Here is a 13,173-nt window from a genome sequence, read left to right on the forward strand (position 1 = left end):
TGCAGTTAAAATAATCAATTATGCGCCACTTTAATGAAACCCCGCGTTTAGAAGTTTTTTGAAAATACTTCAAATAAATTCAGCTGACAGCAGGCTTCATCATGAAGATCAAATATTCAATGTAAATAAAAATAAAAACGTTCCGAAGAGCACTAACCAAGTGAAAGACACAACAGTAGTAAGTATTATCATCATATGTCCATCATAACACAATGGAAAGGATAGGGCACTACTGTTCATCCTTGAAATCTGACACATGTTAATTAAGCCACTGACAGAACTATGGCAACTCATGTAGTTTGCAAGAAGGTATGAGGGAGACCCATGTAACAAGTGGTGAAAGATGAAACAGCTAGATAATCAACACAAATCTAAAGATGGCATTGGTTTCCACAGGCAAACTACAATAAGAACTCTTAGGGTTGCCATCTACCAGGTATATAAGGGGTTCATAGGGACTTTAAATCGGAACAATAAACTAATTGTAAAACTATTTGTCACAGCACTTGTCATGTAACCCTAGGATTATGCATGAGCAATACCCCTCCCCAAAAAATGTACTAGTTAGGGGTCTGCCAGCATTTCCTTTGAGATGAACATTACTCGGCTTCCCCATTGATTAGTATGTATTCTTTGTATTAAAGAACACTGTAAAATTGTAATTAAATCTCTCTTTCCAGAGTTTAAATAAAAAGCCACACACACCATACTGCCTGCATGCACAGTGAGTACTTATTTATATGATGTATGCTCATACTGTAGAATCTAGAGAACACAGCATAAAGATCAGGCATACTGAGACATGATGAGTTTCCTACTTTGTAAAGACAGTCACACCATACAAGTAAAGTCCTTCAGGTTGCCCTCGATGTAGGTTGGAATGTTTTCATAACATGTAATTGTCACTTCTAGAGCCGAATGGAAGGTAAAACAGAATCACCATGTTCTAAATTCACAATCTCTCTGCATTGCACAACTTTTATTCTATATGTATTACATAAATGAATTTAACCTCAGGTGAGGCAATGTGTCTCATGCTGTAGTGTTAACAGGGGCGTTCCGGTGGGTCATCTGTTCCCAAAGCCCATGGACGCTACAGATCACTACACTGACATGCTGGATATGCATCTGGTACCTCCTTCATTGAATGGGGATGTGATAGGAAACATTGGGGTAAAAGTATGAAGCAGTGATAAGGGGGAAGTGAGCCAGAGGAGAAGTGGCTCATGGCAACCAATCAGCTGCTATATAATTTTATATTATGCAAATTTTAGATGTAACTTCAGTGCTGATTGGTTGCCATGGGTCACTACTCCTCAATTATCATTGCTTCATACATGATCCCGCCGGGGCTATCCAATTAGAGCCCATTTTATCAGCAATTGCCAATGATCAGGGCTAATTGAATAGCCCCGAGGGAATTCAATCGCTGCAGCAAATAGGATAACCCCTTTAGTTTCAGCTCCACACAATACATCATCTATTCAGTTTCATAACAGATACAATGGGCCTGATTCAGACTCAGTCACTAAGTAGCATTCTTTTGCTGCTTAAACAAGTGGGTAAACACCACCCGCCCCCTTCGCCAACCGAATGACCAAGCCAGAATGTGAAAGGATGTGTACACGGACACATGCCTTGCAGGCTTCGCCACGTTTTTCTGGGCACACCCATTGTTTATGGGGGCATGCCCAGGAAAAGCTGGGCTTCGCCATGTGACAGTCCCCTGCCTGCCCACTATGGAGACTAGGATAGTGGCTGAAGGCGTTTGCACATCGGGTCTGCATATGCGCAGACCCACACCATCGGACCCACACCATCGGACCCCGAATGAACCGAATTTGGAAAGGTAACTATGAACCTGAATCACCCCCAATGTTACTTATGTCTATGCCACAGCGATAATTTCAGTTACTTATGTATTTATACATAGTTTGTGCTACTGCAATAACCTGTGTTCTACATAGAGTATCAGATACTTGTTATCACTCCGGACTGAATACACCTGTTTATTTCCTTGGTAATTATCTAAGTACTGCAAACACCCAGCTAACAGAATTAGTTTGAAGCAATAAGGCACCTTCAAGTGCTGCTTTATAGGGAATTTGGCAGCATGAGCAAAGAAAGGAACAGCTGCCTTGCTAGGCTTGGGGTTGCAATATTTCATTATTTGGGTATTATGGTGAGTTTACTATGGTGAGTGCTGAGACTTCGGTTTATTTATTTTAGCAATATGGCCACAGGCCACTGCACCGCAAAATTGGAATGGTGCAGAGCCGGAGCTACCCGCTCAGCAGACGATGCAAGGCAGGGAGGCACCAGGCAAGTGAGGTGCTCTCCCTGCTCTGCATCCTCGCTGACGGCCACTGCTGCTGTGCCTGTCACAGTATCTGACAGGCAGCAGCGGCATGAAGCCCCTCTCACCGTTAAGAACCAGCAATCAGTCAGGGCCGGAAAGTGGGCAGAGCTACATTGGAGGAGCAATGCTGAAGTCAGGACAGGATGAGCTGTCAGCCAGCCAAAATGTGAGAGTGAAAAAGTGCATGCGTGTGTGGGTGTCATAATGTGTATTACAATATTACAGGGGTAGAGCCGACAGAACCCGGTAAGCGGGGTGGGGGTGCTGCTATGCCAGAGAGACGCCCCCCTCCTACAGCTGTCCCCTGCTGGATCCCTGACACATGCCGTTTAAATAAAAAATTTAAACAGGAGCTGGGATAAGCAGGTGCAGGGGGGGGGGGGGGACCCAGGGACTCAGAGTCTCTTTCCCCTTGCAAAGACACTGCACCCCTCTAAAAATATCCACTACCTTAGATGAGACAGATGCTAGAGGTCTTCCTGTACCTCTAGCTTCTGTCAGGTCGACTATCGCTTCCCGGAACTGTGGATACCGGGAGCGCTGGCTGCAGCCCCAGGCATCGAGCATGTAATAACCCCAGGGTAACAAGCATGTTCCACATGGTATGGAGCAAGAAACCCCTGGCAATAAGCACATAGCGGAAGGGAAGGGAAAAGAAGGCAAGGAAAAGAAAAGAAAAGAAAAGAAAAGAAAGAAAGAAAGAAAGAAAGAAAGAAAGAAAGAAAGAAAGAAAGAAAGAAAGAAAGAAAGAAAGAAAGAAAGAAAGAAAGAAAGAAAGAAAGAAAGAAACTCAGCGCTCAATGGCCTTAATACAGAAAAAGTTAAATTAATTAATATATAAAAGGGGTTTTAATTAATGGATTCATCAATGCACTCAAGCTTGTAGCACAACATCAAGTGAACCTATTTCATTGCAAGTCCTAATCTAATGGGGTGTACACAAAGGGCAATTTCAGGGCACATTCTAAGAGATCTCACTAGATTGCCTAGAAAATAACCATACATCGATCTGTGTGTAAGGGCCATAGCGATGCTGGAAAAATCTAGTAAATCGTCAGTCAGGGCCAGTGTTCTCAGCGGAGAATACTGGCCATGACAGGTCGCTCAGCACACAGCGCTGACACATCGCTGTGTGCTGAGCAATCTTGCTGAGTGATCTACATTGCGAAGATCATTCAGCAACATCTCCCTGTGTGTAGGCTCCATAACACCCAGACTCTTAAGAACATTGCAACTGCTCTGACATCATAGTCAAACTGAATATATGATTGCTACCTGGTATAGAGCACACCTGCCAACTATCTCATGGCTTCTCTAAACACTGTTAATTTTCTGGTTTATCTGCCTAGCTCTTTTTGTAATTTGCACCGAATGGGTATATATCGCATCCCTTGTCCCCTGGTGGCTGTTTCCCTGCCCTTCTCATAAAAATGTAAATTATTGATAATAAAAAAAAAGTATATCACAAGAGTAGAAGGTTCATGAGCATTTCTTAAAGTTGACATTTGCAAAAACACTTACCGATACACAAACACCATTCATATAATTTTAGACCACAGCTGCTAAAGTTCATCTCTAGAACCCAAGGATGACCTTTCCCACCCGAAATAGCTTGGTATCTTGTCAACGTCTGCTAGTAAACTTGTCTTAGAGGCATAGTAAAAATGGTCTATATGTACCCTGATAGTAAAGGGATTTAGTGGCCCATTTATCATCTATCGCATTTACAATGCGATCTGGGCGGAATACTGGGCCCAGGTTCACATTGTAAAATGCGATACTAGCGCTGGGATGTATCATCTCACAAGCGCAGGGACAGAGCTCTGTCCCTGCAATGTGTTCATCCAGAAGCCAGGGGGGGGGGGGGGGGGGGAGTCTGCGCATGTGTAGTTAGCGCTGGCCCCCCACCGACCCCACTGCCCCGGTAATACATCGGGCAGCTTCCCATCCCCCATAGAAACCTATGGCGGATGCGTCCGGCGGCGATGCAGGGATCGACGATTCCTACGGTCCCCCTTTGGTACATTCAGGGAATACTTAATATTTGTGGCTAACCAACAAAAGCAGGTATTTTGGGGGGATTTAGCTGCAAATATTGTTTGATAAATGCGGCCCTTAGAGAGAAATACACACAAACACACAGGGCCTGTTTCAGAGTCAGACACATCTGTGGTGGATTTTCCTTATGGTCGGGGCTGCCTGCTTACTAGTTTCTGCTAAAGTGCAAATCTGCATCTGTATACTAAAAATCTGTTGGACTTTATAGAATAACCAATCCCGCCCGCTGTTCTTATGTCCGCAGTGGCAATCATTAGTATCGTGCTGGGTGCAAAATCCGGCTGAAACAGACGTTCTATCTGCACACTAGAACCGGTAAAGTACACAAACACACAACACTATCAGGAGACCAAATAGCTCCATGCAATCATATGCTCACCACCCAAAAAATGTCTGACAGATACCTGTACTGTCTAGTTTGAAAGACCCATGTATACTTTGACTTACGTGCGACTGCCAAACAATAGTTTACCCATGTTCCACAATTGTACTGCTGCATAGAGGCTTGGTCACTACTTAAATACAAATGGGCGCATTTGGGCAGCACGGACGGTGTAACATTCCTAGCCTCACAGCGCTGAAGTCATGGGTTTGATTCTTATATTCTCCCTGTACTTGCGTGGGTTTCCTCTGGGCACTCCGGTTTCCTCCCACAATCCAAAAATATACTGGTAGGTTAATTATCTCAAAACAAAATTAACTCTGGAATGTCTGTGTGTGCGTGTACATGTGGTAGGGAATATAGATTGCAAGCTCCACTGGGGCAGGGACTGATGTAAACGTTCATATATTCTCCATAAAGTGCTGCGGAATATGGACCTTATTCTGGTTAACTCGCAAGGCTGCGTATAAGCAGCCTTGCGAGTCTACCAGACGCTGCCCTGCAAATGCCGGGCGGTCACCCGCCATACGCGCCGTGCTTGTTCACCTGGCATGCGAATGGATGTTTTACATAAACCCCATTCGCAGGACAGGGGGAAACTGCCACATCTTTTGATGGTCAGCGGCCATTGAAAGATGTGGCGAGCGAACGGACCTGAATATAAATAACTGGTAATAATAATTATAGAAACCAGTTCACAGTATATTCTACCTGCCCGCAATTGGCAAACTGTTTCATGATCCAACCAAATGTACCCTCTATGGTACATACTACACCCATTTCAGGTTATAATATGCCCTTTTGGATTCAATAAATCAGCATGGTTGGTAAAGATTATAACCCTGAGTAACGCAGAACCATATTTATTATCAATAAAAAAAACAGGTCTATGTCTGACTGTAGAAAACCTAATGCAATCCGTCAACCAGTGAGGCCCATGTCCCACAAGTTCCCGGTACAGCGTGTGCTATGGTGCAATGGCAGAAAATACTAAAGCTGTATGTGCAAGAAGACGATGAAACTTACTGATGCACGGGGACAGAATTTCCCAAACTCTGCCGTTACACTCAGGTTTTCAGAGTACCCATGCTGTAATCCAGATAGTTAAATCAAACTGACTGAGGTACTAAAGTCACCTGGGTTCAAGTAGGAATATCCTTAAAACCTGCACTGTCAGCATGAAAACTGTTCAAATCATTTAATAAACTTCTCTAAAAAGCATTAAAGATCCAACAAGAACCACGTTTGTGGGACTAGTTAAAGAACCTTGGTAAAACTCATAATTGCAAACGCAAAGAGGGGAATTCATTTTGTGGGGATGTAGCTTCCAGGTTTACTATGACTACATCATACTTGGCACTTACTGTACATAGGGGCCCAGGGCTCAATCTCAGTTATACCCCTTTCAGACAGATGGCAAAATCCCAGGTTTTTGCACATGAACGCGCATCAACCCAGGATTTTGGTATGTCTGAAAGTGTCAACCCGGAAAACCCAGGTCTCTGACCCTTCTTTTTACCTGGGTTGAGGACCCGGGATTTAAAACCCGGATTGACCCTTTCAGACATAAGAAAAACCGGTACTTATGTATTATTTGGGCTCCCATGTTAAATGCACCCCTTTTTTTCATACCCCTACTATCCAACTACGCATGAAGTTGTTTTTATATAGTGTGGCGAGTGCAGCGAGCCACCGTGCCAGAAGCGTGGCGAGCGCAACGAGGGGGCGCGGTCTCATAAGAAAAACGGGAGCCCAGATATTACATAAGTACCGAAAAACCTGTGTTTTTCAGCAAATTACTGGGTAGAATTGCTTCACCCGTTAATTTGCTGCTGTAAGTGTGAAAGGGTGCACAGGCTGCACCCGGGAAAATGACCCAGCAGTCAAAATGCCGGGTAATATGTCTAAAAAGGGGTATAAACTGCATCTTCCAGATTACATGCTGGGCACGATGAGGTTAAACCTGGATTTTTGAGGCACCAAACCTTATAACACGGGTCGACCAACCCAGAAATTCGACCCAGGTTATAAGAATGGTTAACCTGGATCACCCTGTGTATCAAGATCCTGGGTCCTTCCCAGAAATATGATATGCGGTTTAATCACATTTCTGCTTAAACCAGTGATGGCTAACCTTGACATTCCAGCTGTTGTTGAACTACACATCCCAGCATGCCCTGCTACAGTTTTACTATTTGGCCATGCGTAGTTCAACAAGAGCTGGAGTGTCAAGGTTAGCCGTCACATGCTTAAACGGTCAGGTGGGTGCAAGTAGAAATCCATTACACAGACTTACCACAAAACCGATCTCCTAACTTCAGGCAATTAACCCCAGGATCTACATCTCTGCAATATTAGCAGACTTTTTAATAAAAATGTAAAAAAAAAAAATATTTTGTTTTATTTGGTTAAGTTGGTTGTCTACCTACAGTGAACACGACATGGCTCTGTAATAATCACCTCCGGATAAAGTTGCACTCAGGTTAATAAGCACCAGCAACTGGGAGACTCATTGGACTGTGTTAACCTGTTAGGCAGGGGTTCCCAAACTTTTCTGAATCATGGCGCCCTAGAGCATCAAAATATTTTCATGGCACCCCTAGGCCAAATGCTTCTTATCGAGAAATTCGGGAAAAAAAAATATTAAATTAAGTGCATTGTGTTTATATGTCACAGTTATCTGGTGAGGGACAGGATTTGCTTCTGTTTGCCCACATATATTATGATTGGCAGCCACAAGCACTGGTTTTGCCTGGTACATTGACCATAAATAATATGAATTGATCCTGGTCCACCAACCCAAGGCACCCCTGCAAGTGTCCTGAGGCACCCCAGGGTGCCTAGGCACACAGTTTGGGAACCACTGCTGTAAGGTATTTGCACAATTATTGTCTGGCCAGATATACTAACTGGACATTTGTAAGCTTATTGGCTGATTATACGTCTCTGTTCTCTGGACTAACAACTATACTAATCTTTGCTTATATACGGTACAAACAGCTGACATGTTTACCAACATATGACAGGTAAGCATGTCCGCTCTTTGTACCGTATAGACGTGGCTTTTGCTTGACATACTAAAGGTGGCCATACTTTAGAAAGACCGGTCGCCCCCATACATGAGAAAGATATTGTACAATCTCAACTGGTTGTATGACTGATTGTGAGTACATTGTGTGTGTCCAAAAACCACCAACGACTGCCGGGGATTTGAAGAGAAAGTTGAACACAATCGTGATCAGTGGTGTAGCTAGGTGCGACGGCGCACGGAGCAAGGGCATGTTTCGCGCCCCCCCCCCAATTCGTAGTAGGTGAGGCTCCTGCGCAGTGAAAAGTGGGCACGGACCAACATTATACCACACACCGTAATGCCCATTGCACATTAGTGAACTTTGTAATTCCAATTACACATAATGCCCATGACATATATAACACTCCGCAATGCCCACGACATACTATATAACACACGATAATGCCCATTACACATTTGACACATAAGTGCCACTTACCTACATGCTCAATGCCAGGGGCTTCATGCTCGATGCCAAAGGGCTTCATGCTCGATGCAAAGGGGGACTGAATTTGCTCGTTGCCAAGTGGGACAGAACTGTGCAGCGGCCTGCTCCAGGACGCTATTTTCAATTCAATGCACCGCCGGTGGTGTGCAGCAGGGAGGGAGGGTGGGAGCGGTGGTGTGCAGCAGGATGGGAGGGTGGGAGCGGTGGCGTGCAGCAGGGAGGGAGGGTGGGAGCGGTGGTGTGCAGCAGGGAGGGAGGGTGGGAGCGGTGGTATGCAGCAGGGTAGGTGGGTGCAGTAGTGTGCAGCAGGATGGGTAAGTGCAGTAGGGTGGGTGCAGTAGTGTGCAGTAGGGTGGTTGTAGCAGGGTGGGTTGCAGTAATGTGCAGCAGGGTGGATTTGCACTAGAGTGCAGCAGGGGGGTGCAGCAGGGTGGGAGTACACCTGACCTTACTTACCCCCCACCTGTGCTGCGTGATCCACCTCCCCCTGCCTGTGCTGCGTGATCCACCTCCCCCCGCTGTGCTGCGTCCAGTGGCTGTGCCCCCGCTCCCCCGGGAGAGAGACGTGCTGCTGCTATGTAAAATTCATTCATATCTCCCGCTGGACCGCTAGCCAATGGGCGCTTGCGGTCCAGCAGCCAATCAACTGGTAGCTGCTGGACCGCGAGCGCCTATTGGCTAGCGGTCCAGCGGGAGCTATGAATGAATTTTACATAGCAGCACGGCCACGGACGTCTCTCCCGCACACACAGCAGGCAGGGGAGCGAGCTGGCGGTGACGGCACAGCTCCGGCGCCATGCTATGTTCCTGCGACCGGAGCGTGTGCTCCGCCGTCTCCGGGCTCGCTACGCCTCTGATCGTGATTGTAAGACCGGTCTTTTTGATGTATGGCCACCTGATTGTGTCGGATTTCCCTTCAACTCCCCGGCAGTCCTTAATAGTTTTTAGACACACAATGTACTCCCAATCTGTCATACAATCCATCTGCTGCATGATTGTATTATTGAAGCCTCATTTAAATAGGGGGCTGGCCTACTAGGATCAAAAGGATAGGAGTACCAAAAATCCATTCCCCCCCCCCATTTACAGGTTGCCAGCAACTACCAATCTGCTCACATCTGCTGCGTTATGGCATTATTAAAAAAAAGTCACCTTGAACTAATTGATTTTATTATTAATTGTGGTTTTATTTTATGCTTAATAAACCCATATCATATCCAGTTGTTTTTATATATAAAAATATAAAAGGTACTTGTGTATTAAAACAGCGCCCGCGAAATCGCATGCAGAAATCAGATGCGATTTAGCGGCCGATTTTCATGCTATTCCATCCTTGTACACCCCCACTATTCAAGTCAGCCGGAAGCGTGGCGAGCGGACGCGGTACGTGTCCTCCCGACCTGTTCATATCCCCACTATCCACGTCAGTGTGGAGTTGATTTTAGGAGACGCGTAAAACGATCCCGAAGCGTGGCGAACGCAGTGAGCCCCGTGAGGGGACACTGATTACTTGACGTGTATTCAGCGTCCGCTCGCCACGCTTTGGGATCGTTTTCTGCGGGGCTCGCTACGCTTACCACGCTTCGGGCTCGGTGGTTCGCTGCGCTTGCCACGCTTTATAAAATAAACTCCATGCCGACGTGGATAGTGGGGGGGTATGAACAGGTGGGGAGGACGCGTACCTCGTCCGCTCCCCACGCTTTGGGCTGACTTGGATAGTGGGGGTGTGCAAAAATCGGACGCAAATCGGCCGCTAAATCACATGCGATTTAGATTAAATCGGGCACCATGATAATACACAAGTACCAAAATACATAAAAAAAAAGACAAAAGGCCAGTTTTTGACAATGTGAGTGTATATGTATGTATTGATTTTATTATTTTTCATATTAAATGTTTTTTTGATTTATCTACTTTAACTTTTGCACAGTTTTAGTTGTGTTTAGTGCTAAAGTTGAACAAAAAGTTTTGATAATAACTAGCTAAGTACCATACATATTCCACATCAGATTTCAATATGAAATATAGGTCTGAATTGTGCAAGAATGGAGCTTACCTAATACAATGTTTTGGCCTTTTTGTGTGGCAGCCATGTTCATGACAACCTTTTCCTTGTGTCACCATTCTGTCAATGTCGACATAGTGTATGTCGTTCATTCTTAAGGTGATCGCACTGTGTACAGGCACCTTTAGGTGTCAACCTCGACACCATACATACCATAATATGTACTAAGATACAAATGTCATTGCCACCAATAAGATAACAGCACACCAGTATTTCTGTGGTGTCCTTGTCATGCAATGTCTGGCATGTAAGGCACTTGCCCACTGACAGTTGTAGAAAATAAAACAGTAACCTGACCATATCCCTGATCCGAACCTTTGACCATCTCTATACTCAAGTTCCACATTTTCAAAATAGTAACCAGTGGCATAGGTGCTGATTTATGTTTTTTTGCTGGTGGGTACTCAAGCCAAAAATATAGAGGAGTGGCTTCATTGGGAAGGGGTGTGGCCACAAAATAATACCAATTTATATTACAGAGCACAGTGGTCTTCAATATTCAAATTACAGCAACGGAGTTCCACATACATAAATGCCCCCACAGTGCAGGTACTCCGTGGACAGAATAAACTCCTGGCATACGGTTTCCCAGGTGGCGGGGACGGCAATGTGGGTGCTGCAGCCGCAAATTAGCAGGTTAATATGGCGGCCCAGCAGCGGGACTCGGGCCCTTGATCACCCACAGAAATCGCCACCTATGACCAGGGGTGTATTTTACTAAAGCTTCTAAAAATGAAAAGAGATGATGTCAGATTATATAGTGTGGCGAGCGCAGCAAGCCACCGAGCCCGAAGCGCGGCGAGCCCCGCGAGGGGAGGCGCATTACTTCACATGTATTCCGCGTCCTCTCGCCACGCTTCGGGCTCGGTGGCTCGCTGCCTTCGCCACACTATATAAAATCAACTCCACGCTGACGTGGATAGTGGGGGTATGAAAAGGTCGGAGGATGCGTACTGCCGCCGCTTGCCCTGCTTCGGGCTGGCGTTGATAGTACGGGTGGCGCGGGGGTGCTTTTAACATTGTAAGCACCTATTACGGTGCTTATACAATTATTTATCTTATAGGGGGCACATTTAACATTGAAAATACCCATTAGGGTGCTTATACAATTTAAAATCGTATACCATTGTATATATATGTCATACAATTCGATGGTATACAATTTAAAATTGTATAACATCGGCTAACATCGTATCGCATCACATACCATCGTATGCCTTATGGTATGCGATGGGCGCCGTGCTAGGAAACAAGTACCAAAAAACTCATGTCAACCTTTCTTAGCTGCCAACCTAGTCAATGTCGACCCAGGGACCACATACCCCGAGATGTACAGGAAGCCTCTGACATTACATTTGTCCTTGAGAATCACTAAACTAGACTATTTAAAAACAAACAGTTATTTGATATATTTACTTACAAATCTAGCCATAGCAACCAACCAGATATTTACTCCAACAATCAAAGTTAATTGTAAATGGTTGCTTATAGATACTGAACCTGGTTACCAGACGTTTGCATTGTAATGTCTTGCCATGCCCATCAATAGTCCGTACATTGCGCAAATTTTCAAACATCCGCTTAACCTGATTGGTTATTATTATTATTATTGTTCCCTTTCCTCTTGGAATATAATTAAGCATCAATGGATTAGTCACTTAAAGTCAATGTATAGTTTTGTGTAATGGAGGAATTCCCATAGCACTTCCTGCACTAAAACTGGTTACACAATGAATCATTAATGCATTAGTCATGTTTCCTGGATCCCAAGCACATGTATAAAGCATGTCCAACGCATGGTTACCGCTATGCACAGACACAATATCCAGGGTTCATTAACTAATATATAATAATTATATATAAACTCAAACACACACATATTATATATATATATATATATATATATATATATATATATATATATATATATATATATATATATATATATATATATATATATATATAATCACTGTGTAAATCAGGAAAAAAAATTCCAACAAGGGCACTCAGGGAATAGACTGCATTTTGCTTGAGACCTGTCAGCCTTCACGAAAACATGAGTGACAGCTCTGCCAACAAAGAGGATCTGCAGCAGGTGTGACAATATAGCAGGCCTGTGAGCAGAAGATCTCAGAGCCCCTTTGGATGCAGGCAGAATGCCCATCATATACTCACAGGTGTACAGCTGCTGTCAGTACTGGCACTGTCTGTATCAGGCAGGGATGTACCAGCCCAGGTTGATGTGGTGTCTCCCTCTCCTCAGTCACCCTGCACAGAGCCCGCAGGGACAAATAAGCAGCAGCAGCAGCACCGTGGGCAGCAGCTCCCCTCTCTCCCTCCAGCACCTACTTGTCGCCGGCTCTCTCCCCAGCACCCTCTGACCACCTGTTTCTAGGAGTCAGGGGACATCACACAGCCGGTGAGGCCAAGCAGCAGCCAAACGCGGAAGTAGAGCAGTATCACTTACTACACCGACGTTGCCTTTAACCAATGGTAGCCGGCGCCCTGATGCGGTCATCCAATCACAGGCTGCTTCGAGAGCCCGCCCACTAGTGTTACATTGCATTGCAATACAAGTTGTCCTGGTCACAGAGTGTGACTGCCTGGCTGGTACTCAGGCTGTGACAGGAGGGAGTACGCTGTAAAGCCAGGCCAGGCCATGTACTGAATAAGCTTCAGGTTCCTGGGATGAGAAACTGAAGCGTGCTTATATAATTGTAGCTGGCGTAGCATTTGTGCTAACACTATAGTGGGGGTCAAGTGTGTCCTTATAAAATGTATTTTGGAGTCA

At 45.1% G+C, this 13,173-nt stretch overlaps 1 protein-coding gene across 1 annotated transcript in view; it reads right to left on the reverse strand.

Moving 5' to 3' along the window:
* GPD2 (glycerol-3-phosphate dehydrogenase 2) overlaps positions 1–12,850 on the reverse strand; it is a 137,614-nt gene extending 124,764 nt beyond the window's left edge. Inside the window, exon 1 of the mRNA XM_083154026.1 lies at positions 12,558–12,850. The gene's annotated coding sequence lies outside the window, so the exon portion shown is untranslated. The remainder of the gene's footprint in view (positions 1–12,557) is intronic.
* Between the last annotated feature and the right edge of the window lie 323 nt (positions 12,851–13,173).

This window comes from Crinia signifera, chromosome 7, assembly GCF_055691185.1.
Source record: "Crinia signifera chromosome 7, ASM5569118v1, whole genome shotgun sequence".
NCBI classification, from domain to species: Eukaryota; Metazoa; Chordata; class Amphibia; order Anura; family Myobatrachidae; genus Crinia; species Crinia signifera.